Genomic DNA, 23,829 nt, shown 5'->3' with positions numbered 1-23,829 from the left:
ACCTGGACGTCAGTGTGCAAGGTGAAGACTCAAAGCTCCCGAGCAGCGATTGTTTCTAAAAGACAGACAGACCTGCTTTCTGATACTGCTAACACAGAGTGTCAGCCGGGAGCTTGATTTGGGGGTTGAATACAATTACTTGTTCCTGTCTGACTTGACACATCACAGCTGGGAGCCAAATTTGGTGGAGAAAACCAAATTTCAGGCAGCGTCCTGCCTGACAGGAAGTCAGAGCAGCGTGTGTCTGAAATCCGTCTGAAACGCGCTGTTCTCGTTTTCCGTTGTCCTACATCCGAGCAGAGGTTCACACGGTGCAGCTCAGAAAAACCTAATCACAGAGGAAAAGGAGCAGAAAGCAGGTGCCACGAATCCTCCCAAGGAATGTGAATATTTATCATTCCCCCCGCAACTCTTTTGCAAAACTGCCAGAAAATGATGTGATTTTATGCTCGCCCCTGAAAACATGAGGCACGGTGGGCTTCGAACCCACGGGTTTCTATTTAGAGCCGCAGCCGAAATGATGCTTCTAAAGACTCCACAGTGGCTTTTTCCATCTATAAACGCCCCACTTCCTAGAGAAGGAACGCGGACTTGATAACAGTTCGCGAGAGAACAGCCCAGCCCGTGCTACTTAGGACATGGCTGCTGCTGCTTTTTCTTTTCTTTTTTTTTTTTTTTTTTTTTGAGGTAGGAGTGAATTTAGTTGTTCTCAATATAAAATAATAAAATCACAACCGGGCCTCCGGTGGTGAGGGAGAGACGGGCTTCAGCTTCACAGCCTTCGCCGCGGAGTAGTGTTTTAAACCAGTTTTCCGTCCTGCCCGCCGTCTGAGAGGAGACTGAAGGAGAAAGCCTGATGACACCGCAGCGCCGGCTCAGAGCGGTTGGCCCAGCCCTGGGCGGGATGGGCTCGCGGGCTCTGACCCGCACGATGCGAAGCCCGCAGGACGAACTGAAACCAGGAGCTGGGCGGGGGCTAGGGTTGGCCTTGCCTTTCTATGTGTGGCGGCTGGTCTGCGCTCTCTGGCCTGCAACATGGCCAAACAAAGGAGCAAAGCAACAGGGGACCGGATCTCTTCCGTCTCAGGAAACATCATGAGAAACGCGCAAGCCGTCAGCGGTGGGCGCGTGTCTGTTCCGAGAACCCGCATGGACGCGTCCGGGGACCCTGTGGGCTCTGACTCCCCTGCGCGCCCTCAGCCTCTCCCACTTGTGCACGTCCAGCGGGGTGTGCTGTGGGGGGCACGGGGCTGAGCCGCTGGCGTGCACCCAGTGGGAGGCTAGGGGGCCGGGCAGCTGCAGTGATGGCCAAGGCTTCGATACGATGCCCCGGGGAAGTTGCGAGTGGGTTAATAGCCCTGTTAAAGAGAGGAAAACTAGAAGCTTAAATGTTGATTCAACCTAACATATTATTAAAAGACAGATGCAGAATAGAAATGGAATACTCTGAAATTAGGAGTACCTTATGGTTGAAAAGCTAAAATCAAACACTTCTTTGCTGCTGATCTGCATAGGAACAGATTTCTCAGTAGTTAGTTACTATTCACATATCCGAAATATCCACTTTGTAATTTAATGACCTTATCGCTCTGTGATGAGGTTAGTCCTCCTGCCTTAAGAGATGCCGTTTCTGAGGGCGATGAATGCTAGAGAGGAAATAAACAAACGAGGCCTAACGACAACTCTTTATACCTTTTAAAAGGTTCTGTGACTGTCAAATTTTATCAACTGTAAGCAGAATTCAAGCTTAAAATCATACTTTTTTTGAAGTCCAACTTGACTGGGGATATTTAGAAGGAAATTTACTAAATGTGTTCATTGATGGACTAAGAAAGAAATAGTTACATTTACTTAGCTGGCAGAAGAAAACCACCTGTTCTTGCCTGCTTCAAATATTCCTCCCCAACCAGGTCATATCTAACTTAATTCCTTCTATGGATACAAATGACTTAAAAAATCGATTTTTTTATTAGTATTTGTTTATTTTTCAATGGAGGATAATTGCTTCACAATCTTGTGATGGCTTTTGCCATACATGAGCATGGATCGGCCACAAGCACGCACATGTCTCCTTCATCCTGGACACCCCTCGCACCTCTGTCCCCACCCCGACCCCAGGTTGTCACAGAGCCCTGGTTTGGGTTCCCAGTGTCATATACCAAACTCCCACTGGCTATCTATTTTACATATGGTAATTATACATTTTGTGGTGCTGGAGAAGATTAGCATCACTGACTCAATGGACATGAACTTGAGCAAATTCCAGCAGATAATGAAGGATACGGAAGCCTGGCTTACTGCAGTCCGTGGGGTGTCAAAGACCGCTATCCATGGTGGATAGGATTTAGCAACTGAGCAATGATAGCAATGTATATATTTCAATGCTATTCTCTAGAATCATCCCTCCCTGTAAATGCTACTTTAAGATAAAAGGTAAGGCTTAGGACTTCCCTGGTGGTCCACGGGTTAAGACTTCACACTTCCACTGCAGGGGACGTGAGTTCAATTCCTGGCGGGAGCACTAAGACCCCATATGCTGCACCATGCTGCTGCCACAAAGAAAGAAAAGAAAAAGGCAAGGCCAACGTGCTAGAGGATTTACAAGGGGCAGGAATGCATCAGTGATGCAGGTAAGAGCAGCCTCGGAAAACCCACATACTTGAAAGTCCGTGTCATGCGTGGAACATGGGGGACCATCCCTGAACCTCTGCTTCCAAGGGCTCCCCTTGCATCCAGGCAGACGCCCTGGCAGTGCACCCTGGGAGTCGTCCTTTAATGCGCCCATGATCCCTAGCAGTAAAGAATCTGCCTGCAAAGTAGGAGACGTGGGTTTGATCCCAGGATCTGGAAGATGCCCTGGAGAAGGAAATGGCAGTCCATTCCAGTATTCTTGCTTGGGAAATCCCAAGGACAGAGGAGCCTAGCGGGCTACAGCCCATGGGGTGGCAAAGAGTCAGATGTGACTGAGCAGCTGAGAATGATTGTCCTGCCAGGGCAACATGGCCCAGGGGACAGGCAGGCACCTGCTGGTGGCCTTCAGTCTAAGTTCCCCCCATCCGTCCTCTGCACTTCTGTCTTCATGGCGCTGCCTCCACAAATCTGATTCAAACCCTTCGGCTGAATGGAGATTCTCCAGGTTGTCACTTGGCCTAGCATCAGACAGATGCTGGAATGTGAGGGCTGTAGCCTGGCTTGCTGGGAGGTGCCAGGCACTCTCCCCAACCTTCTGGGACCCCAGGAGGTCTCTGTCCTGTGTCAGCATTGCTGTGTACATCGTCTGCTCCAAAGATCACAGAGGACTCCCACCGCCCGCCCAGCTGTGGAGGTCTTCAGGGCCCAGGACAACATTCAGGCTGGGAACGTGTGCCTCCTCCCCTTCTGGGCAGAGGTCTCAGCACGGGCTCAGGACACCCATGCCAAGTGAGAGCCTTCTCAGCCCCCATGGGACCCACAGCCTGGTGCTTTCATGAAAGTAGCAAACGATGATTAGCCTCATTTTCCCCACCAAACACTGAATCAGCTTCATGAACTGGAGCTAGGACTTGTCTTCATGGGAAACGCAGAAATTTCTTTGTTTTTTTTAACTTTCAATGGAAGGATATGGTTGATTTACAACACTGGGTTAGTTTATAGGTGTGTAACAGGGGGATTCATACATATTTATATTCTTTTTTGTGTTCTTATCCATTATGGTTTATTATAGGACATTAAATACAGTTCTATACAGTAGGACTTTGTCATTTATCAATTTTATATAGTAGTTTGCCTCTGTTAATCGCCAACTCCTAAATTCTCTCTCTCTACCTTTGATCTTTGGTAATTATAAATCTGGTTTCTACATCTGTGCGTCTGTTTCTGTTTCATGGATAAGTTCATTTGTGTCATATTTTAGATTCCACAGCAAGTAATATTATATGATATTTGTCTTTCTGACTTATCTCACTTAGTATGACGACCTTTGGGTCCGTTAATGTTGATGCAAATGGCACCTTCATTTTCTGTGGTGAATAGCACTCCGCTGTACGTATGGGCCACTTCTTCTTTCCACCCATGTGTGAGTGGACGTGTAGGTTGCTTCCATGTTTCGCTTATTATAAATAGTGCTGCTGTGAACACCAAGGTGCGTGTAGCTTTTCAAATGAGAGTTTCCTCTGTACATTTATGCATCTTTTCAAATTAAAGACCAGGAGTGGGGCTGCTGGGCCTTCCGGTCATTCTCTGTTTCTTCAGGAACCTCCATGCTGCTCTCCATGGTGTCTGCACCAACTTACAATCCCACGAACAGTGTGGGAGGCTTCCCTTTTCTCCACATCCTGCTGCTGCTAAGTCGCTTCAGTCGTGTCCAACTCTGTGCGACCCCATAGACGGCAGCCCACCAGACTCCCCTGTCCCTGGGATTCTCCAGGCAAGAACACTGGAGTGGGTTGCCATTTCTTTCTCCAAAGCATGAAAGTGAAAAGTGAAAGTGAAGTCGCTCAGTCGTGTCCGACTCTTAGCGACCCCATGGACTGCAGCCTACCAGGCTCCTCCGTCCATGGGATTTTCCAGGCAAGAGTACTGGAGTGAGGTGCCATTGCCTTCTCCACATCCTATCTAGCATTAATTGTTTATAGATTTCTGATGATGGCCGTTCTGACTGGTGTGAGGTGATACCTCATGGTCATTTGATTTGCGTTTCTCTGATCGTAAGCAAGAATTTCTAGCAATAAGATCAGGGGAGTTTAGAAGCTCTGGGATGCACCAGAATGCCTCCTGTGTCCTGGGCACAGAGAGGGGAGGTGATGAGGAAACCCTGCTAGCCTGGATTCATGTTTTCTCACCTTGCATGGTGAACTGGGTGACGCAGCATTTGTGGAAGAGGCACCCAATCCAGCCTGACTCTGGAAAAGTGTTGACGTCTTGGTTTGCTGCAGAACCAGAACCCCAGGTTCTCCTGGTCTAAACATCAAGCCCCCATCAAGTCAAGTAAATCTGTCAAGTCACCCCTGCCTCCCGCTGCTCTGATAAAAAATCAGCTCCTACCTCACTGGTTCCACTCATCAAGCAGCCTCTTCAGGGCTCCATCAGCACCCTCTAAACAGTGGGCTCATCATGAGGCTAGACACCAATGCTAAATCCAAAGCCTATAATTTTATATGTAAATGTGGGCATCTCTCAGGAATACGGTGGTGTCATTTCACCCTTCAGAGCTTAGAAAAGATGTGGTAGTAGGCTGGGAAGCTAGCTAGTTCTCCTGGGTAGGTATTTTTCTGGTGTAAACACTTCTTTCCTGGTTGATTTCAAAGTCCCTGAGATCTAGCAACACGCCTGGCGATTCCTGATATTGGAGCGTTTGGCTCTCGTGAGCCTGTCTCGGTGGACCACCACAGCCCCTGAATCCGCTCCCCATATGTGAACTCGAGAAAAGCTACTCTTCCAGCTCTTCTCCCTGATTGGCATCCAGGGGTCTGGGGTGTCCTGCCCCACAGGCCATGCCAGACTGCCATGTGCAGGGATGTGCCTGGCCACAGCCACTGCTCACCTCACTGCAGTCATGATCCCTCTGCTGCCGGTGACCACCCAGACCACAGGGGCAGGGGACAGGGGACTCTTAGGGTGTGCAGACTGGCTTGGTTCCTGGTTTGGGGGGATCAAACCAGCACTCTTCCGTGCTCACACAGTGAGGAGCCCTCTTCCTGAGGGTCATTCTCGCCCTGGCCTCACACAGGAAGATGGAGATGTTGGCAGGACACAGGTGGACGTCTTCTCCCCATCAAGAGGGACGGTGGGGGGGCAAGTTTATCACCCCACCCCCAGCACGAGCCACAGGCTTCAGAGAAGAGTTGAGTCACTTTCAGGGGACCAGGACAATCTTGCTGGGGAAATATCAGGAACAGTGCACATTTCAGTTGGCATTTCTTGTATGAATATCCAACCATGAAACCAAGGAAAGTTGAGACTAACTTCCGAGTGCATGCCTGGTTGCACTGGGATTCATACACACTTATCAACAACTGCTTGCATCTATTTTAAGCTGCATCTTCATCCGTCATTCTGCCTCTTCTCCATTTTTTTAAAGCTTCTCTTTTTCTTTTAGCATACATTCGTTCAGCTCAAGTGTTTTTTCCAGACTTGAAGCCCACACAATTTAAAATGACTTGTAGAGTACATAATTTGTAAAATAAGGTTGAGGAAATATTGATAAGCTGGAACTCCCCTTTGAATTTTATGTTGGCATTAAGATAATCCTAATTTGACTGATGCTGAAGGACCGATGCTGAACCTGAAGCTCCAATCCCTTGGCCATCTGATGCGAAGAGCTGACTCATTAGAAAAGACCCTGATGCTGGGGAAGATTGAAGGCAGGAGGAGATGGGGACAACAGAGGATGAGATGGTTGGCTAGCATCACAGACTCAATGGACCTGAGTTGAGCAAGCTCTGGGAGATGGTGAAGGACAGGGAAGACTGGTGTGCTGCAGTCGATGAGGTTGCAAAGAGTCAGACATGTCTGAGTGACTGAGCAACGACAAAATTTCAAATTATGCACAAGTGAGTTAGAATTCAGAAATGATGTAGGTCTCTGTGGTGAGAACACTTGGGATGCTTCAGCTAGTAACCTATGACATATTTATTTTCATTAGATTCCCTGATGTAAATTTAATTAAAATGAGAAATGAGACCTGTTCTCTGGCTTGTTTGTATGCTTGTTTGGTTTTATAAGTGGCTCAAAACAGGAAGACTAGAAATATCATTCTAGCCAGACTGCTTCACTATGGAACTGGCGTACACCTGGTGTGTAATGTGGTAAACCAACTGTAATGGTGATGTTCAATTATCTGTATGAATCCATGTGTGGATAGAAAAATAGAAAAGTTCCTCTTTTTCATCCTCATTTTTTACTCATATGATTCTTTTCCCTTTTTTTATCTTCTATCCTTCTAAGATCATCATTGAAATCACTCAAAATAAACATCCTGAAATATTCATTAGAGATTGTTTTTCCCTGACCCAAGCATATCAAAAAAGGAGGAAAAACAGACATTGAAATTCTCACCTGAGACATGAAAGGAAAGTCCTTCAAAACGGGACCAGTGTTGCTGCCCCACTGATCCCAGGACCGTCTCTGCCGTGACTGCCGCCTGCGGAGAAAGGCTAGGCACATAGACAATGTCACACGCATCCCTTCCCTTCATCTGACTCACCTTCCCGAAACAGCATGCGCAGTCACTGGCCACCTGGGAATCGCTATGCATGTGTTTCGCACCAGCCGCAAAGCATCTAATGGACGTTCATCAGAGCATTTCCTGTGCCCACATTGTCTGCACGAAAGGGCTGTCTAAGGAGCAGCTGGAGAGACCCCAAGAGCCAGTGTCAACAACAGCCCACGCGCAACCGTCCCCCTCCATTTTCTCCCACCATGTTTACCTGAGAGTTGCCTCCGTCGGCGGGCTTCTAGAAAAGAGCACGACGATCTCGTTACTTCACTATATGAATCCGTGTGACCCGATGTCTCAAAGTCCCGACTCCATCCCCCTTGGTTGTTGCCTACTCATCCCACTTCGGGAGAGCTGACCTTCAGGAAGGAGTGAATCTGTGCTTGTACCCTATGCAGGCTGGCCAGGGTGGGCACTACAGGGGATGGGGGTCACGTTGGGGCTCAGGGAAGGAGCAAGCACCAGACCGTGAGGGTCTCTGACCCCTAGGAGGGCAGAGCTGCTGCCCCCCTCTGAGGGCTGTGATGGCCAAATGTCAGAAGGACTTCTCAGGGCAGGACGGCAAAGCACTTTGGGCAGAGGATTCTGTTTTATCCAAAACACACACCAGGGGAATAATTCACCACTCACTGTTGGAACACTTCCCCTGGTATGGTTGCTTCTTGAAAAAAGTAAAAACAAAACCGTCTACATTCAGACATACCCACTGTCCCCCCAGGGATCAAACCCCCACCTCTTCTGTCTCCTGCGCTGGCAGGCACTCGCACCACGGGGGCAACCCTTCAAACTGTCATTAAAACACAACTCTTTCAGGAGGCACGGATAATCAGGATGTGTGGGCAGCCACTTCTCATGTGCTGTTTTTCAAGTCAGATTCATTTACAGATGTCAGTAACTGCTGGTCTCTGCGTGGAGAAGCTGGTCATCATGGGCACTAGACTTGTCCTGGAAGCAGACAACGGTGTCGCTGCCCACTGCCGGGACGCCCTTGGCTTCATCCTCAGCCCCCTTCCCTCCGGCGCGTCCAGCACACACCTGAGCCTTCTGAAGCGAGGGAGTTCGTACAGGGTTTTCTGCAGAAGGGGTCTTCCTTAACAAATGCATGGCTTCCACATAGTGGCTGTTGACTTCGGTCGTGTAGCTGCAGTGATAACTTTTGTATGCAGGGGACAGCCGGTCAGGACATCACATTCATCTTGCTTTCCTGGATGGCCCATCTTCCACTCTGAATGGACAAGGAGGACTCCAGCCATGGCTTCAAAGATGAAGCAGCACAAACCGTCCTGCCCTTTGCTACGTGCCCCTGACCCCGGGGCCCGATTCCTCCCAAAGAATCAGGGCAAACTGCTTCTCCGTCTAACAGTCACTGGAAGGAGCATAGATGTCAAGTCCCCAGGACCTGCTTGCTCTGCGTCTCAGACAGGCAGCCCCTACACCCCCCTGACAGGTTTAACTTCTCCCTGTGATTAAAGAAAGACCAGGAAGAAACAAAGGCTAGAGGTAAATTTCAGTTTTAAGAAAGATGAGGATGAAACTGACAGGAGAGGAAGTCTGTTGCGCTAGGTCAGCCGCCAGACGCCTGGGTGTTTTCCCTCAAGAACTCGGCTGCAGAAAAATATAATGAAAACTCTCTTTACCAGGCAAGAGAATTGCGTGTTATGACAGGCGGCCCTGCTCCTGGTTGTGGGTTCTCTCTGTGATACACAAGAGCTGGGCAGGAGAAGGTAAAGTTCAAACAAATAACGCAGAAAGTGTTCCTTGCTGTGCGTTCTTTCTTTTCCTCTCTCCAGCCTCCTCTGAACTGATTTCCCCTTTGTGATGTGGGCTCTCAGCCTCCTGACAGCCGTGACCAGGAGGAGGAGAGGTGGTCCTAGAGGAGAGGGGGGACACAGGGCTCTGCCCGCATCCCTGCCTGCAGCCCTCGGGGTCTGCAATGCTCCGTGGTGTTGGCAGCTGATAGCTTCAGGAGGGGAAAACTAAACCTCCTTTCCTTAACATGAATCAGTCTGGAGATCAGATTCATTTCCTCTAAATCTGATACTCACCAAATATTTGTCACTCTGTTTTCTTGTTCCTCCCCTCCCATCTTTGGACCACACATACACACACACACACACACACACACACACTGAAAAAAAAAAAAACAAAAGCAATGAAGATGAGAATTAAGACCCTTGTCTTCACAGTTACTCTTTTACTCTTTTTTAAATATCAACATTTATATATTTAAATTATTTATTTACTCCTTCATTTACTTTTGGCTGTGCTGGGTCTTCATTACTGCATGGGGCTTTTCTGCAGTGGTGGCAAGTGCGGGCTACCCTCTCGTTGCAGTGGCTTCTCTTGTTGCGGAGCACAGACTCTTAAGACACACGGGCTGCAGTGGTTACAGCGCCCGGCTCTAGAGAGCAGGCTCAAGGGTTGTGATACACAGGCTTAGTGGCTCCACGGTGTGTGGGATCTTCCCAGACCAAGGATCGAACCTGCGTCTCCTGCACAGGCAGGCGGATATTTTTTACCCCTGAGCCACCAGGGAAGCCCTCTTTCCAATTATTAATTGTACAAACTGTCCTTGTCTCTATGGCAGGAGGGAACCCGAAAGACTTGCGGCTGCTCATCCGCTTGCTCCTCAGCTGCAGGGGTGGAGGCGTGGATCAGCAGCCCGCTAGGCCGACCGTGACCGCTGGCTCCTCCTCTCTGTGCAGAAACACAGGAAACTTTTTGTGAGTCTTATTTTCTGCTTGTTCCTATGAGCAAGTAGACATTTAGGCAGCAAAATAGGTACACCTAGAATCATAGATACATTGTAGCTGTAGATGCAGTGTGTGTATAAATTAATACTACAACTGTAAACATATATGTTTATGGGCTGTGTGTGCTAAGCTGCTTCAGGTCATGTCTGACTCTTTGCAACTCGAAGGACTTTAGCCAGCCAGGTTTTTCTGTCTGTGGGATTCTCCAGGCAAGAATACTGAGTGGGTTGCCATGCCCTCTTTCGGGGGATCTTCCTGACCCAGGGATCAAGCGCACAGCTCTGTGTCTCCAGCACTGGCAGGCAGGTTCTTTACCACTAGCACAGGCTGGGAAGCCCCTTATATGTTCATCAAGATTATATAGTAGCAAGAAGATAACATTTAAACTATCAATGCAGTAGGCTCACATCTCACATCACTAGTGTTATCACAAACTGTGCCAGAAACGCTATTAGAGTATGAATTTTGACCCTAAGTGCCTTAAAGGGAAACCCTGGAAAAGCTCTTGAGAATGAAGCCTGTGCTAGGCTGACCGCTTGGGGCCTTAAGGATGCGAAGGAAAGGACTGAATTGAGCGAGGTCTCAGCCCACACCCGTCTCTACCTCTGAGACCAGCATTTCCAGCCCTGGAAGGATGCCTGGCTGACATCCTCACCAGCTTTGTTCCAGTCCTCACTACAGAGCTAACCACCTCCTGATGAGTGCGACCCTGAGAGTCACTTTAAGGATTTTCAGACATATAGTTACAGACATGTGAAACCCACTTCCTGCTATGGTAGGAGTGATTCTGCCCCCTAAAGAATAAAAACAAGCAACATAAACACATGTGTTCTGCCCCATATCGCGCTATTATTACCATGAAAAACATTTAAAAGTGATTTAAAGCTTGAATAATTTTTCTGAAGATTTCAAGAGTCATCAATGGATCCTGAGATTGATCTGGGAGCAGATGATTGGCACATGTGGCCATTTTGCATCCTTGTAATATTTGTTAACTCTTGATTAAATGCATGGCATTTCCCTCCCTGATAGGGAAGAAAACCTTAATATGATATTTAATAGTTGAAAACCAGCCAATCCTAAAAGAAATCAACCCTGAATATTCATTGGAAAGACTGATGCTGAAGCCCCAATACTTTGGCCCCTTGATGAGACGAACTGACTCATTGGAAGTGAGTCCCTGATGCTGGGAAAGATTGAGGGCAAGAGGAGAAGTGGGTGACAGAGGATGAGATAATCGGATGGCATCACTGACTCCATGTACGTGAGTCTGAGCAAACTCAGGGAGACAGTGAAGGACCGGGAAGCCGGCACACTGTCGTTCACGGGGTCACAAAGAGTCGAACACGACTTAGTGATGGAACAACAATAACTGGAAACGGTATCAATTAAACGGATGTTACAGCCTCTTCTTATAAAACTTTAAACACAGGGCAGTCTAGGCCAGGTGTTCAGCAGTCAATATGCTTATCTTTCAAAATGCAACAAACATATTGAATTAAGAAGGACAAATGGAAGGGCATATATTCCTCATACTGACAAAATATTTGCACATTTTTCAGTGGAGGGTGGTGCCTAATGTGCTGATGCTCTGAGAAAATGACTCACGCTACACTCATCAGTGAGGATCAGTCCCCACGTCTTCAGATAGACTAACAAGCTAAGCACCAAATAAAGAACTTAAGACTTTGAGCAAATGAAAATTCCTTAAGGTAAACATGATACACTGGGCATAACTAATCTAAGCACAAGGTAAATACTAAAGGAAATCCTGGAAACAACAGCAAAAAGAGGCTTGGAATCCCCTGCTCAATGTTTTGCCTTTATGTAACACATTACACAGCTAAAACGTCCTACACGTGAGGTTTTTCCAAAAGCAGTGGTGGGTATCTGGGATACTGGTGGCAGGTGTCCACATCTGGGATACTGGTGACGGGTGTCTATATCTGGGATACTGGTGACAGGTGTCTATATCTGGGATACTGGTGACGGGTGTCTATTACAAACGTGGTTTTCAGCTAGTATTTACACACGCAAAAATGAGCTACATCTGATAAGGCAAACTAAAGACTGATAAAACGTTTAAAGTCTAAAAATAAAAACACTAGAAAACAAAAGATATCCTTTGCCTTGGATTGGAAGGAATAATACTGTCACAATGACAACACTACACGAAGCAATCTACAGATTGAATTCAGTCCCTATCAAAACACTCTCGACATTTTTCAGAGAACTAGAACCTTGATACGGAACGACAGAACACCTGGAATCACCACAGCAATCTTGAGTAAAAAGAATAAAGCTGCAGGTATCAGCTGCCTCGGCTTCAAGTCACACAGTCAAGCTACAGTGTGAAGCAGTGTGTTACCGTCACAGAAACAGACACACAAATTGACACAACAGAACAGCCAACCCAGAAATAAGCCCCAGGCTTACGACCATTTAATCCATGAAGATAGATTTAATCTATGTATGTCTATTGTCTATAATATGTAACTTTAAATTAATCAATAATTTAATCTATGACTAATATATGACAAAATAATATACAGTGGAGAAAAGATAATCTCTTCTTTTTAAGTGGTGCTGGGAAAACTGGACAGCTACATCCAAAAGAATGAAATTAGAACATTCTCTAATACGTATACAATAATAAACTCAAAATGGATTAAACACCTAAATGTAAGACCTGAAACCGTAAAACTCCTCCAAGAGAACATAGGCCGAACATTCTGTGACATAAATAGTAGCAATATTTTTTTGATCTGTCTCTTAAGCCCAAATAAATAAAGCAAAAACAAACAAAGGGGACCTCATTAAATGCAAAAGCTTGTGCGCAGCAAAGGAAAACCACCGACAACAGGAAAAGGTGACCTGATGAATGGGATAAAATATCTGCCAACGGTATGGCCAAGAAAGGGTTAATACCAAAACACATAAATAGCTCACACAAATTAATATCAAACAAACGGCATGATGGAAACTGGGCAGAAAACCTGAACAGACATTTTTCAAAAGAAGACGTACAGATGGCTAACAGGCACAGGAAGAGATGTCCGCATCACTGATTATCAGGGGAATGGAAATCAAAACAGCAATGAAGAATCATCTCACACCTGTCAGAATGACTACCATCAAAAAGCCTACAAACAAAAACCGTTGGTGAGGATGGAGAGAAAAGAGAACCCTTGGACCCTGTGGATGGGCATGTAAATAGGTGTGGTCCCTGTGAAGAACAGTATGGAGGACCCTCCAAAACAGAACCACCATGACCCAGCAATTCCACTCCTGGATATAGATCCAGAAAAAAAAATCCACTAATTTGAAGAGTCACACACCCCAGTGCTCATAGCGTATTTATAGTTGATATGGAAACAGCCCAAGAGTCTGTTGAGATGAGTGAGATGAATGATAAAGAAGATGTGGTTTTATATATATATATATGTATTTCATTTTCTTTCATGGCTTAGTTTATATATACGTGTGTGTGCATGTATATTTCATTCTCTTTTATGACTTAGTGTACATATACACAGATATAGATACATACACCCCTGGCATTTGCAACAACATGGGTGAGCTTAGAGAATATTACACTTAGTGAAATAACCCATATAAAGACAAATACTGTATGATATCACTTATTCGTGAAATCTAGAAAAATACAAATAAGGCAAAGGAATGCATATAGCAAAATAGAAGCTAACGACATTGAGAACAGATTAAGAGACGTAGATAACAAACTAGTGGTCACCAGTGGGGAGAGGGAAGGCCAGGGTGTGGGATTAAGGGAAATAAACTAATTTGTGTAAAACAGATAACAATGGGCTATGTGGTCTGGCACATGGAATTAGAGCCATTATTTATAATAACTTTTAATGGCGTATAATCTATAAAAACACTGAAGCACCATACTGCACACCTGAAACTAATATAATGCTGTAAGTCAACTATACTTCAATAAAAAATAAAATAAAAGTTTTAATTTACTAAAAAAAAAAAAAAAGTGAGGCAGTTACAATTTAATTAGAACTACTAGCAGTGTTGGGTCACTACATCTGTTATTACAGCAAAATAAATATTGTAAAATCCTTCGTTTTTTTTTTTTTTTTTTTGTATTTGACACAACTGTGAATTCTGGAAGAACGGGGCAGGAAGAGAATGCCTTCTTTGTTCCATGTTTTCATTAGGTGATACTTGTTTGATAGAATCAAGACCAGTGTCAGCTACAAAGAAGGGGCCCCTTCTGCATTTCAGAACCCTAAGGGGGTGGTTTTAAACTGAGCTGAAGCTCAGGCCCTTCAGGACCTCGGGGAACAAGGGAATGACTTCAATGCTGGGTTAAAATGGGCAGGGTTCCAGGGCACCAGCTTTGGAATCCGTCCAACTTTGTAGCAAAAGGCAAACGGTCCCCTCCCAACTCTCCCCCTCACCGCCCCTTCTCCTCCTCTTTGCTCTTCTCCCTCTTCTTTTTTTCCTCTTTGTTTTCTTTCCCATCCTCCTCCTTTTATAATCCAGTTTGTAATTTCGTGTCTTTGTTCTATAATATCTTAACAAAGGTTTCACACGCATACAAACAAACACCTCTGAAACCACTGTCTTTGAGCAACTTCAGGAAGAACTAGAACCACTTCAAAGCTCGAGGTTAATCCCGTTTTCTTTGTACATAGGGAACCAGTTACAGCAACTGTCAGGAGCGTTTGAGCAACTTGAGAACGTAAGGTTCAGCCTCAGGAGTGCTAACTTCCTCCGAGCCATAAAAGATGGCGTGAAGGAAGAGCTCTGAGGCCCTCGAAGAATCCCAGGTTTCTTTGCTGTTGGAATTCAAGTTTTGAGGGAAAGGAACTCTGAGAAGGAGCAAAACAGTTCTGGGATCCCAGCCGCCAACATCTAGAACCATCCCTGACATCCGATTCCTGAGAATCCAGAAGTACACGTACATAGTATCGTCTGATGGGAGCCTCCTGGTTTGTGTTCATTGATTATATGATGCACCACAGCTCAGAATTCCCAAGGAAATTTCAAACATATTCAGATCCTGTGAAGTAAAAGTTGCTCAGTCATGTCTGACTCTTTGTGACCCCATGGACTATACAGTTCATGGAATTCTCCAGGCTAGAATACTGGAGTGGGTCACTGTTTCATGCTCCAGGGGATCTCCTTAACCCAGGGATCTAACTCAGGTCTCCGACATTGCAGGTGGATTCTTTACAGCTAAGCCAGCAGAGAAGCCCAAGAATACTGGAGTGGGTAGTCTATCCCTTCTCCAGGGGATCTTCCCCACCCAGGAATCAAACCAGCGTATCTTGCATTGCAGCCTGTTTCTTTATCAGCTGAGCTACCAGGGAAGCCCAAAGAAGGAATAAAGGAAGGAGGAGCTCTGCTAGCAACTTCAGACTGGAGGGGGTGCCCAAGACCTGCTAAGTCAGAAGTGACTTAACTCAGGACTCTTAGATATATGGTATCTGAATTTTTATTTCAACAGATTTTGAAAATATTGACCACTGAGTTCAAAGTCCACTTTGACTGTGATTTAGTATAATTGTGGGGCTTTCCTGGTGACTCAGAAGGTAAAATATCTGCCTGTAATGCAGGAGACCTGGGTTTGACCCTTGGAAGGGGAAGATCCGCTGGAGAAGGGAAAGGCTACCCACTCCAGTATCCTTGTCTTGAGAAGTCCATGGATTATGATTATAATTTATCATTTATAACTCTACTAATATGAATAAAGGTATGCATACTGTTGATAGGAAATTCTCCTTGAAGTAGACAGAGTATTAAACTTAAAGATGGACAATCAGGGCTTAGCTCCCTACTGCGATCCTGACTAGACACACAGCTGCAGACCGATGGCCCGTTTCTCTGTGTCTTGCTGTCACCTGTGAAACAGGGAAGAGGTATGAGTACCACCTACTCTCACGACTTCTAGTTCACGCATCCATGCATTCATTCCATAGCACTGATGGAATGCTTCTCACTGAATGGCTTACAATGCCCTGGGCCCTTTGCTTGGCAATGTATGATTCAATGGGCTTCCCAGGTGGCACCAGTGGTAAAGAACCACCTGCCACTGCAGGAGGCGTAAGAGACATGGGTTTGATCCCTGCCATGAGAAGGGCATGGCAACCCACTCCAGTATTCTTGTCTGGAGAATCCCATGGGCAGAAGAGCCTTGTGGGCTATAATCCATAGGGTCACAAAGAGTCAGCCATGACTGAAGTGCCTGAGTACGCATGCACACACATATGATTTAGTACTGTGCATACTAATACCTTGCACGGAGCTGAGATAGGCACAGACAAGCAGCAGCTTGTGAAAGTCGCTGTTTAACGAGCAGTTATGGTCTGTCTTCATTTATACTTGTTGAGAAGCAAAACGACTTTGATGAAACAGGGCAATCATACAACTTTCTCATAAGGAGAATTTCACCTTAAGACTCCCAAGTAAATAGCTATCCATATTAGTTTTCCATATATCTTGACCATATTGGAATAGCCAGGTATTTGATATATAAGGCTTTATTGTAAAGACGTTTGGACTGATATCTGAAGGAAAGGCAAACTGTTTCAAATACAGTAAAGCCATCTGTGAGATTTTGAGTGGAGTTGGTGAACCACATCTGGTCAACTATAGGAGTAAAGATTGACGACCTTGAGTAGCAAGCCCACATAAAAAATCATTTCTTCATTCATGAGCAAAGACATCTTCAGTGCCACTAACATTGTAATCACTTTGGCTATTTTATCAACGCTTTAAAAGTTCGAATTTAAAAATAAATAAATAACTGCACTCTTTGGTGAAGTTTGAGAGCACTTTTATGAGGGACTGTGGGTTGCTTAGGCTCTGAGCACTTAGAGGAAAAGAAGAAATAAGGAATTCAAAACCAGCAAAAGTTATTGTTCACAGTCTTCACACATAACACCAAAAGCCAAGAAGGTTGAATCAGTCAGCATGGTAAGTTGCCATAGAAGGCTTATCTTCGCGGTCTCTAGAGTAACTTCTAACAATGGGAGAAACCAAGGTGCATCCGTCACCAGTGTATTTGAATGAAGGAGAAGTTAGAGGTGACAGGCCCACAGCTTGCTGTACCAAATGCTGGATTTTATTTTATTTTTTGTCACCCCATTTGACATGTGCGATCTCAGTCCCACAGCCAGGGATCTAACCCACAACCCCTGCATTGGAAGTGCAGTCTTAACCCCTGCACCACGAGAGAAGTTCCAAACTGCTTAGCTCTTCATTGAGGCAACTTTTAGAACCATGTGGCGTGCTGGCCTCTGTGAGCTTGGCCCCAGGAGAGGATTTTTATAGCTGAGGAAACCACTGTACACACGCTGGGACGATGACACTGGCCCCAAGTCCTCCTAACCGACAGCTCTGTGCTTCTGCACAACTCAGTGGCCTCAGAGCTAAGTGTCTCCTCAAGCAGAATGAACACCGCTCACCACTGTCCAGGCTGTGCGCAGCGTCAACTTAACTAGTGCAAAGCCCTCTGCAGTGTCCCACCTGAGGCGACTTCCTCTCTTTCTCTGTCTTCCCCAGGCTCAGCCAGTCTGTGATTTTTCCATCTCTGCCTCCAGTGTTCTCTTCGACCCACTTAATACTCTTTTCGGTCATTCAATGCCCAGAGTTTTATTCAGAAGAAGTCTTGACTATTATTTTGGGTGCTGAGGGAGACTAATAAATGGCTTGGCAGGTGGCTGGCTGTTGTGGTGAGCTAATGTCTCACAAATCTTACAAGGGGGTGAAAATAATTCCCAAGAATATTCACGACATTTAAAACAGGCATCGGCAATAATTGGGCCCATAGAAATTTTATCTGGCCTTCTGATTACATGACTCAATTATAAATTCTGACATCTCAATTATAAAAAGGACTTGACATTATTTAAAGTAATTTTTTCCTAAATATCTACAATTTCCTTTTTTTTTATTTCTTGGCCATAAAATTTCCATAACGAGAATGCTCTTGTAAAAAGGACTGGCTGGGACCATTGGATATAAAACTTTATGCAAACTCATTACAAAGATTTAACATAAAAGGCATTCTGCTGTGACATTTACTGAATAGGCTTTTTATTTAGAAGGGGAGAGGATTATGGTCTCTTTAGGCAAAAACAAACTAACAAGAAATACATCTCTCCTTGGAAAGTGTGTCTAAAACAAGACAAAAGACACTGGGATAAAGAATCTGACTGTGCTTGGTATTTTATCAGAGGCAGAGGGGTGGGGGGTGTGTAGGAAGAGCCTGGGGACTGGGGGCTATGCTCCCTGTCTGTGTGAGGAGAGGGAGCCCCACGGGGCGGTGGTCACTAATCACAGTCCCCCAGCCAGGTCACTGGAGAGCAGATTGGATCCTCAGCCCCGGGATCCTCACAGGTCTATGCCCACCCCTAACTGTCCAGCTTCCGATGACAGACCTAGAATCAATTCTATATAATCCATCAAGAGGATGCTGAAGGCGTGGGTCCTAGAGACGGAAAAGACGCACGCTATTGTTTCCGCCAAATCGCTCTATCCAGAGACGTGCTTGTTCTGGTTCCTGTGGTCACTCAGCGTCCAGAGAGAGAGTCCTTCCAGCCCTGGGTCCCCATCGTGGTCCAGTCACCTTCGGGCACACCCTTCACACATCTTCCTGATGCTTCATCTCCTGCTGCTGTCTCTCCCCTAGCCCCAAGGACAGCAGGGCCCAGCCCCCGTTCTCTGCTGTCTCCTCAGCCCAGGGTGGTTTCTCCGCAAATAACCCCTGAGCTTGGTGAGTTTAAGGACAGGTGGGTTCCTGCACTGAGCCAGAACGCAAGGCTATTTCATATGAGAAAATACGGTCTGCAAAGTGTGAAAAAGACGGTAACCTAGAGTATAATAATGTGATGGTCGAAACACATCTCAGCACACTCAGAACTGGGCCCTGGGGCTGCTGGGAGGCGTTTTCTTTTCAAGCTGTGTATCTACCTTCTCGGGCTTCCCAGGTGGCTCAGCAGTAAGGAATCGCCCTGCGATGCAAGAGACCCAGGCTTGATCCCTGGGTCAGGAAGATCCACTGGAGGAAGGAATGGCAACCCACTCCAGTATTCTTGCCTGGAGAATCCCACGGACAGAGGAACCTGGTGGGCTAGAGTTCATGGGGTTACGAAGAGTTGGACAAGACTGAGCGACTTAGCATCTACATGCATCTGCATTCTCACCAGACATTGTCATTCTCACCCAGTGATGGAGGCAAAGACCACCAAAGCAGGTCTACTTTTTTCTCAGTGTAAAAGTATACGAGTGAGTCAAGTCCATTATGCAAACACAGTGCACGATGACCTTTTCCTTCTAACTCCACTTCTCAGAAGGTCGCAAGTCTTCTGCGCTGGCTCTGCATGTAGAATGTGCATTCAGAAGATTCTGCACTTGGAAGAGTAAATTCAGCAGCGACAGTTCTGAGTTAGATTCCCTCCCTGCGGCTCCTGCGGCAGCAGCCTCGTGTCCAGGACTGCCTCAGTGGACCCTGAGGGCAGCGGTTCGCCAGCGCAGGTTCCTACGCCCAAGGATCACGTGGACACGCTGGACGCCAGCACTTCCTTCTGCCGCTCGGATGAAGGGCTTGTGCTCTCTTCACCACTGTAGTGTTCACGTTACAGTTGCCCCTTGAACCACCTAGGCTTGAACTGCGTGGATCCACCTACGTGCGGATTTTTTCAAAAGTTAATTCTACAGGACCACGAGCTTGGTTGAACCCATGGATGCCAAACCTACGATACAGGGGAACCAAAAATTAATAGGCTGCCATCAGTTAAGTGTTCAGGAAATCTTCCTTTGTATTAAAGTCAGACAGTGGAGCGCTCTAAGTTTTAAGTAGTTTTGCCAGTTGCTTTGTAAGGCTAGAGAAGGATGGTTATTAAGAAAAATTCTGATGTGTCTTCATAAAAGCAATAGCAGTCATGAATATTTGTTGACATGGTTGAACTAGTCACAGTTATTCAAAACAGTGTGGATAACACTTTCCTAAAAGGTCACACAATTAATATACATCCACGTTTACTAAATAATTATCTTCTATTTTGTAAGCCGTAGGAATCACAGTTCTCACACCATTATATCAGAAGGTGAAGAACGCTTCTGAATTCTCATAATCTGTATTTTGAGCTAGGATTGCATAGCTCATTGTGAAAGGATTGATTTAGACTATGTGTGAACATAATATGTGTTAATTAATAAAGCTGAACGGTTTCTAACATGTTAAACTTGATGAGTGCTTAACAAAGTGCTAACCCACAATGAAATGAATTATCAAGTGCCCGCAGATCAGGAGGAGCCAAGTACTACTGAGTTTCGCAGAGATTTTGCCCGCCTGGCTGGTCAGTGCCCTAGTTTCTGCGTCATTAAAGGATCAACCGTATTTCTAAGTCATTGGGAATATATTTGATAGCAGTGAAATTCTTCCTGACTTTGGGGCTGGGACTTCTGTTTTGTCTCATTTTCTTATTTCTCTGTCATGGAAACAGCTGCAGGAAGGCCACTGTGCCCCGTCTCATCACTCAAGGTCAGTGCAGACACAGGGCAGGGCGACCGAGGGGAATGCACCGCCCCCTCCAAGCTAGAACATCAGCACGTTTGTGTTTTCCAAGCAGATTCACCCCTTAGCTAATGGGAACACACCTTATATTAAAGTTTCATGGGTCTTCAAAGTTTACACAATGTGGAAACATTTTCTTGGAAATAGAAGCAAATCAACAGTTTTCCCATGATCATCTAACCAGAATTCAAAGAAAAAAAACTTCAAATGTTATGAGAGTTGCCAGATAATATCTTTGAAACACATTTTTATTTTATTTTGCCCAAGTTTCCAACCTCACCAACACACACACACACACACACACACACACACACACACACAACTTGTCCCTCAAAGTCCTTACTTTCTAGATTCCTGAGACAACTACCCTCTGTCAGCGCACAGATGCTCAAACTCTGTGGACATGCATAGCTCCCTGTTCGCCCCAAGACCCCGCACAATGGCCTTTCATTGCTGCTGCCTCAGCTCAGTGCTGACCTTGGGGACTCCCTTCCGAACTCAGGAAATCACTCCCTGCTCATCTCCCTAGCTCAAATCTCTCTCATCCTGCTTCATCTGTCACATATCTGGGCAATTAATTTTCCTAAATTTCATAATATATATGGCTTTTCTGGTGGCTCAGACAGTAAACAATCTGGCTGCCTGCAGGAGACCTGGATTCGATCCCTGGGTCAGGAAGGTCCACTGAAGAAAGAAATTGCAACCCACTCCAGTATTCTTGCCTGCAGAATCCCATGGACAGAAGAGCCTGGCAGGCTACAGTCCATGGGGTTGCCAAGAGTTTGACACGACTGAGTGACTAACACTTTCACTTTCATAAACATATAATTATATCCTATCCAGCCCAGAATCACACTGACTATCTTTTGTGTCCTGATAAACTGTGGTCATCTCTTTCCACTTGGTATTCAAATCCCAGGATAGTCTTTGCCACCACGTCCACATGCATTGCTCCAAATCTGGCCCATTTGCCTGCAGCAGGACTGAGCTTCTGGAGCCTCTGTAGTGCCCAGACCTGCTTATTCCCGAGTCCTGCTCATGAGGTCCCCAGAGCTGGGGGCCTGGTGGGCGTGTGGCAGGATCCCCCAGCTCTCCTACACAGGAACACTGAGATGCACGCTCTGCACTTCAGCAGCCTCTGCTCTTGTTTATGGAGTTTACGACCTGTCAGTCACATGCCCAACGCTCTACCTGTACTGTCCCTGACAATCTTACAACAATCCTACAAAATAGGCATTGTGACCCCCAACTTACAGATGAGGAAACTGAGTTAAAGAGACTGGGTATTAAATATCAGTCCCAGAGCCTATAACAAGCACCTGGAGGATGGCAAGAAAATCCTTAATAGGAATGAATTTACACAGAATAGAAGGATCAATGTAATCTGTAATTAACATTGAGATGCTGCTATTCTAGAAAAACAGACTTTCGATTTGATATTTTATGGTGGACTTTCTGATGGGATTGAGTAGAGTGAAATAAAGCATTTGAATAGGAAAGAGCAATCAGGTAAACCACCAAGTCAGCTGGGCAGCTTAGGGCGTGAGACTGATGCACCGAGTCGGGCCGGCCACTGACACACGGCCATCGGGGCCTCCTATTTGTTTATCCACATCCTATGTTAATTGGTTCTTTTATTGGTGAATTTGCATTCCAAGGTATCTCCTATTATTGAAGTGACACAGGCCAGCTCTGCTTTATGTTTGTACCAATATTTAACGCTAGCCTTTCAGAGCCTTTCATTCAATCCAGCTAAAAGCAAAAACTGAAAGAAATACATGCACTTGGGAAGATGGGAAGAGCCTAGTGAAGAGTGCAGTGCTCTTGGAGAAGGCAGTGGCACCCACTCCAGCACTGTTGCCTGGAAAATCCCATGGATGGAGGAGCCTGGTGGGCTGCAGTCCATGGGGTCCCTAAGAGTTGGACACAACTGAGCGACTTCACTTTCACTTTTCACTTTCATGCATTGGAGAAGGAAACGGCAACCCACTCCAGTGTTCTTGCCTGGAGAATCCCAGGGACGGGGGAGCCTGGTGGACTGCCATCTATGGGGTCGCACAGAGTTGGACATGATTGCAGCAACTTAGCAGCAGCAGCAGGGCTGTAACAGTTCATTGTTCTCAAAGTGAAAAGTGCATCAGAGGAAACACAACAGCAATTTAAGGTGAAGCCAGTGGAGCTCAGTTTCACAAGCCAGGCCTCTATTGCATGAACGTGGTCAGTGGTAGCTGATGCACCGTTCTCCTATTCCCTGAGGCAGTCAGGGGTGCCTGCGTTCATCACCATGTCATCCCATAGCCCGGACACTCCCACTACCAGTCTGGACCCCAGCAGCCCTCCTCTGAGGCAGTGATGTCCAATAGAACCCTCTATGATGACGGACATGTTCTATTTTCCAGGACAGTAGCCCCAAGTATCTGTTGAGTAAATGAGGAACTAAGGTTTTTTTAATTGGAGTAAAATACTCATGATCTAAAAGACATCATTTTAACTATTTTTATGTGTACCATTCAGAGGCATTGAGTACTTTTGCTGTCTTTGTGCAACTATCATTTGTATAGCTACCTGATGAGCCAAACTTGGATAAGCCTTGATGCTGGGAAAGATTGAAGGCAGGAGAAGGAGACATCAAAGGACAAAATGGTGGGATGGCATCACCAACTCAGTGGACATAAATTAGAGCCAATTCAGGGAGATGGTAAAGGATGGGGGAGCCTAGAGCGCTACAGTCCATGGGGTCAAAAAGTCTACATGACCGAGGGACTGAACAGCCACCACTACATCCATCTCCACAAGTGTTTCACCTTGTAAAACAGAACATTTGTACTCATCAAGCAACGACTCTAAGTACCTCATACACACAAAATTATACAACATACGCCCTTTTGCGACTGGCTTCTTTCACTCAGAATAACACACATCCTTGGGCATCATCTGGGTTGTGGCAAGTGTTACAATGTCCTTCCTTTTTAAGACTGAATAATATTCCATTGCATTTTGTTTATCCATTCATCTGTCCACAGACACTGGGGCTGCTTCCTCTGGGCTATTGTGAATAATGCTACTATGGACATGGGTGCACACATATCTTTTTAGTTGAGGAAATAAAATTTTGTATTTCACTTAGTTTAAGTGTGAATAGCCACGTGAGGTCAGTGGTCACCATTCAGTTCAGTTCAGTTCAGTCACTCTGTCATGTCTGACTCTTTGTGACCCCATGGACTGCAGCACCGGAGAAGGCAATGTACCCCACTCAGTACTCTTGCCTGGCAAATCCCATGGATGGAGGAGCCTGGTAGGCTGCAGTCCATAGGGTCGCTAAG

Source organism: Bison bison, unplaced genomic scaffold, assembly GCF_000754665.1.
Source record: "Bison bison bison isolate TAMUID 2011002044 unplaced genomic scaffold, Bison_UMD1.0 scf7180017864377, whole genome shotgun sequence".
NCBI lineage: Eukaryota > Metazoa > Chordata > Mammalia > Artiodactyla > Bovidae > Bison > Bison bison.
Note: the sequence above shows the minus strand (reverse complement) of the source record.